Source organism: Lathamus discolor, chromosome W (assembly GCF_037157495.1).
Source record: "Lathamus discolor isolate bLatDis1 chromosome W, bLatDis1.hap1, whole genome shotgun sequence".
Taxonomy (NCBI): domain Eukaryota; kingdom Metazoa; phylum Chordata; class Aves; order Psittaciformes; family Psittacidae; genus Lathamus; species Lathamus discolor.
Window position 1 is genome coordinate 27838972 of NC_088908.1, and position 6000 is coordinate 27844971.

Consider the following 6000-nt stretch of genomic DNA (forward strand, 5'->3'; position numbering starts at 1 on the left):
TTCGACCTGCGTCGCCTCACTCAAAAGGTTCCTATAGATGATAAGATCATAATCCTTGGTGACTTCAACACCCAAGTAGGTAAGAACTTTGAAGCCTGGAAAGGAGTACTAGGCAACCACAGTGTTGGTAGCTGCAATAACAACAGACACCTCTTGCTAGAGTTTTGTGCAGAGCAGCAGCTTACCATCACCAATACTATTTTCCAGCAGAAAGACAGCCTGAAGACAACCTTGATGCATCCTCTATATAAACATTGGCACCTTATTGATTATGTCTTAGTGTGCCTGAGAAATGTTCATGATGTCTGTCACACCAGAGTGAGGCCTAGTGCAGAATGTCAAACAGACCACCAGCTTGTGCATTGCAAACTTAACCTCCACTTTAAGCACAAAACTAAGAGGGGCAGCATTCCGAGGAAGAGGCTCAAAGTTAATAATCTCCAAATAGCTGCAGTGAGGGACAGCTTTCAGGCTAACCTTCAAACTAGGCTTGAAGACCCTTATAGATTCTTCTGAAGCACTTTGGCAACATATTAAAAATAGCATCCTGCAGTCCTCCATAGAATCCTTTGGGTTCTCCTTAAAGAAAAATAAAGACTGGTTTGCCAATAACAATTAGGAGGTCCAGGAATTACTGACAAAGAAGAGATCTGCCCATCAAGCACACCTCACTCAGCCACCTTGCCATGTAAGAAAAGAAGCCTTTTGTCTTGCATGCAGTAAACTCCAACAGAAACTTCGAGACATCAAGAATAAGTGGTGGCTCAACCTACCAGAAAAGACTCAACTATGAGCAGATTTGGGTGACCACAGAGGATTCTATGAGGCTCTGAAAGCAGTGTATGGACCCACAGATCATCTAGGATCGAAGATCATCTAGGTCCAACCCCCCTGACATGGGCAGGGACACCTCACACTAAGCCATGTCACCCAAGGCTACGTCCAACCGGGCCTTGAACACTGCCAGGGATGGAGCACTCACAACCTCCCTGGGCAACCTATTCCAGTGCGTCACCACCCTAACAGGAAAGAACTTCCTCCTTATATCCAATCTAAACTTCCCCTGTTTAAGTTTTAACCCATTACCCCTTGTCCTGTCACTACAGTCCCAGATGAATAGTCCATCCCCAGCATCCCTATAGCGCCCCTTCATATACTGGAGGGCTGCAATGAAGTTTCCACACAGCCGTCTTTTCTCCAGGCTGAACAGCCCCAACTTTCCCAGCCTATCTTCATAAGGGAGGTGCTCCAGCCCCATGATCATCCTCGTGGCCCTCCTCTGGACTTGTCCCAACAGTTCCATGTTCTTTTTATGTTGAGGACACCGGAACTGCACACAATACTCCAGGTGAGGTCTCACAAGAGCAGAGTAGAGGGGCAGGATCACCTCTTTCAACCTGCTGGTCACCCTCCTTTTGATGCAGCCCAGGATGAGGTTGGCTTTCTGGGCTGCGAGCGCACACTGCCGGCTCATGTTCATTTTCTCATCGACCAGCACCCCCAAGTCCTTCTCTGCAGGGCTGCTCTGAATCTCTTCTTTGCCCAATCTGTAGCTGTGCCTGGGATTGCTCCGACCCAGGTGTAGGACCTTGCACTTGTCATGGTTAAACTTCATAAGGTTGGCATCAGCCCACCTCACAAGCGTGTCAATGTCCCTCTGGATAGCATCCCTTCCCTCCATCGTGTCAACTGAACCACACAGCTTGGTGTCATGGGCAAACTTGCTGAGGGCGCACTCAATCCCACTGTCCATGTCAGCGATGAAGATGTTAAACAAGACCGGTCCCAACACCGATCCCTGAGGGACACCACTCGTTACCAGTCTCCAGCCGGACATTGAGCCATTGACCACAACTCTGTGTGCAGCCATCCAGCCAGTTCTTTATCCACCGAGTGGTCCATCCATCAAATTGATATCTCTCCAATTTAGAGAGAAGGATGTTGTGTGGGACAGTGTCAAACGCTTTGCCCAAGTCCAGGTAGATGACATCAACTGCTCTGCCCCTGTCCATCAGTTCCACAGCCCCATCATAGAAGGCCACCAAATTGGTCAGGCAGGATTTCCCCTTAGTGAAGCCATGTTGGCTGTCACCAAGCACCTTGTTGTTTTTCATGTGCCTTAGCATGCCTTCCAGGAGAATGTACTCCAAGATTTTGCCAGGCACAGAGGTGAGACTGACTGGTCTGTAATTCCCCGGGTCATCCATTTTCCCCTTCTTGAAAATGGGGGTTATATTTCCCTTTTTCCAGTCATCGGGAACTTCACCTGACTTCCGTGATTTTTCAAATGATGACTTCTGTGATTTTTCAAATATGATGGCCAGTGGCTTAGCAACTTCATTTGCCATCTCCTTCAGGACCCGTGGATGGATTTCATCAGGTCCCATGGACTTGTGCGCGTTCAGATTTTTAAGATGGTCTCGAACCAGATCCTCTCCTACAGTGGGCCCAAGGTCTTCATTCTCACAGTCCCTGCATCTACCTTCTAAGACTTGTGGTTTAAACCCAACCACAAACCTCGTCCACTCACTACCCCCCCTTCCTGCCCTCCCCCTGCTCCTGGAGGGACGGAGAGGAGAATCAAAAAGAATGCAACTCCCATGGGTTGAGATAAGAACAGTTTAGTAACTAAGGTATAACACAAATCACTACTGCTACCACCAATAATAATAATGATAAAAGAAGTAACAAGGGAAGAGAATACAGCACCTCAACACCAGCTGACCAATAACTCGCCCCACTTCCCCCAGCTGAGCAGCGACCTATACCTCCTCCAACCCTGCAGTCCTCTAGCCCTTTTGGTAACTCCCGGTTACCTCCTAGGCATGATGTGCTGTGGTATGGAATACCTCTTTGGTCAGTTTGGGTCAGGTGTCCTGTCTCTGCTTCCTCCCAGCCTCCCCTCGTCCCTGGCAGAGCACGAAGCTCAGAAGGTCCTTGGTCAGACCAAGCATTCGAGCAGCAACTGAAAACATCAGCCTTATCAACACTGTTCCCAGGCCAAAACATTAAAACACAGCACTGCACTAGCTTCTAAGAAGGGGAAAAATAACTGCTACTGCTGAACCCAGGACAAGTATCCACCCCTTATTCCATACCATTCACGTCATGCTCAGATCCCACATTTTCAATATACCATCACTCTTATCTCAGTGCACTCTTATTGCATGGACCAGTCCCTATAAAGCTGCTGAGTCCATCTGGTCCATGATGTCAGGCTCCATCTCTTGTAACAGTCTCTCAGAGCAGGAGAGGCTGTGTGCAGTGTTCACACTCGTGAATAACCTGGGCAATAGTGTCCATTGATAAGTCCACTCCTTGATCAAGAGTTCATGTCTATGTTGCATCTCTGCCCTTGATGGCCTGAAGTATCATGGGCCCACCAGGCTCAAAATAATTCACTGTCCCCTTCAGCAGTTTCTGTAGCTTGTTGCTGGGGACTCCATAGAGCTGCCTTCCATCTCTGATGCTTCCAAAGCACTGGAGGTGCCCTGTGGACCAGATACTCGCTCATACTGTCCCACACACCCTGCCACTCATGGCTGTCCAGCCTTGGAGAAGATATCTTGGTCCTCCCATATTGTTGTCTAACCCTAGACAAGAAGCAAACCTGACTCTGCTTAACTTCTGAGATCAGACAAAATGGTCATGGGTAGAACACACTCTTTGTGTGCCACCATGCTGATCCCCATCACAATCAGCAGGCAGGTCCCAAGGGTACCCAAAGGCCATTCAAACCCTTCAGAACTCTCAAATGATGCTGATGTACTTGTCACTGGGGCTGGTGCAGCTGCTGTGCTTGCTGGCTCTCCCACCACCAGCTTCTCTTTTCCTGAGTGCAGATCTTCCTCCTCTGCCTTGCTGGGAAATGCTGCGTGGACTCCTGCATCTGCCTGGGGCTCGGCGGGCGGCTTCCGCGGGACGTTCTTGGCCGCCGCGGGGCTGGGCTCTGCCGCGGGGCTCGGCTCCTCCGCCACCTCCTCCCACTGCTTGGCAGCCGCCTCCTTCCCGGCCTCCGGCCCCACTCCCGCCGCCGCCTGGTCCCCGGGGCCGCTCTCCCGGGCCGCTTCGGCTGCCGCCGCCTCCCAGGGCTGCTTCCCCTCGGCTCCCCGCAGCCTCACGAAGACAGAGGCAAGGACAAGGGCCAGGATGGTGAAGAGCAGCGGGACCGTCAGGTACAAGTCCACAGCCACGTCCTTCTCGCCCTGCTGCCGGAGCCCGTCTGTATTACAAGTCATTGCCATAAAGTACAGTGAAAGAAGAACCTTAGCCCAAGCCCCACACTTGATAAACACTATCACAGCAAATACCGGCTCTAAGTAATGTACAGCATTCTGAAACTGTGAGATCAAGAGAAACAACTTTGAGAGCCAATAAATTAGCATTGTGACGACTATTAATCCGATCATCTCTGTCGTTATCTCAACCCTTCGAGCCCCACGTTGGGCGCCAAAAAGTACTGTCATGGTTTAAACCCAACCACAAACCTCGTCCACTCACTACCCCCCCTTCTTGCCCTCCCCCTGCTCCTGGAGGGACGGAGAGGAGAATTGAAAAGAATGCAACTCCCACGGCTTGAGATAAGAACAGTTTAGTAACTGAGTTATAACACAAATCACTACTGCTACCACCAATAATAATAATAATAAAAGAAATAACAAGGGAAGAGAATACAACACCTCAACACCAGCCGACCAATAACTCACCCCACTCCCCCCAGCCAAGCACCAACCGATACCTCATCCAACCCTGCAGTCCTCTAGCCCTTCCGGTAACTCCCTGTTACCTCCTGGGCATGACGTGCTGTGGTATGGAATACTTCTTTGGTCAGTTTTGGGTCAGCTGTCCTGTCTCTGCTTCCTCCCGGCCTCCCCTCCTCCCTGGCAGAGCATGAGGCTCAGAAGGTCCTTGGCCAGACCAAACATTTGAGCAGCAACTAAAAACATCAGCATTATCAGCACTGTTCCCAGGCCAAAAAATCAAAACACAGCACTGCACTAGCTACTAAGAAGGAGAAAAATAACTGCTACTGCTGAACCCAAGACAGTGGTGCGGTCAGAGCCTTTGCCAGTGAAGACCGAGGCAAAGAAGTCATTCAGAACCTCAGCCTTCTTCAAATCCTGTGTAGCCAGTTCTCCCGAGAGCTTCCTCAGGGGGCCTAGGTTGTCCCTAGTCTGTTTTTTATTTGCTACGTATCTGTAGAATCCCTTCCTGTTATCCTTGAACAATCATGATTCTGGATGCACTAATAGCACACTGCACCTTCAGTCTAATCGTGCTCATGAACTAACATGGCCACACTGAAGGATTTGGTCATGTTCAATGAGAAAACTATTATGACTAGCTACTTAAACAGTGCAGTTTATTAAAGCAACAGCTACAGTTTCTTATGGATTGCCAGTGATAAACACACTATCTGTAAAAGCACGTGCAAATAACAGGTTATACAAACGCGCGATAACGTTATGAATAACAGCCTGGTTTTAAAATATAAAAGTAAAAAGTGAAAAGTAACTGTATATAGAGTTTTTTGATTTTTCCGGGGAAGCACTTAATACATTGCAAGTCTTACCCAAAGGCGTCCCTATGGGGAGAGGGAGAAAGGTCCAGCCTGTTGACCAGTCCCAGGAGTCAAGGGTAATCTGCTTATGGAATTTTCCTTGACTCGTCCATGATGATGTCTTCCCTAATATTCCCCCTTTGTTGGGCCGTTTTATACTATTTTTCACCTTCAAGGTGGAACTTGAGTGACTCTACTCATACATACCTTTATCTTTATTGGTGTAAAATTCTCTTGCTTTGCTTTAAAAGGTATATACCACAAAGAATTCAAAGAGCATGCTCAAAGAGGGGTGATTTCACTTCGGAGGCAGGTAGCATTAGAGATGGAGGTGTGGTTTTGTATTATAATGTATTAAAATGCATTATAATGAAGCAAAGTTCACACAAAGGACAGCACTTTGTCGAAAGATGACAGACTGTTGGCTCAGGGTAGCAATT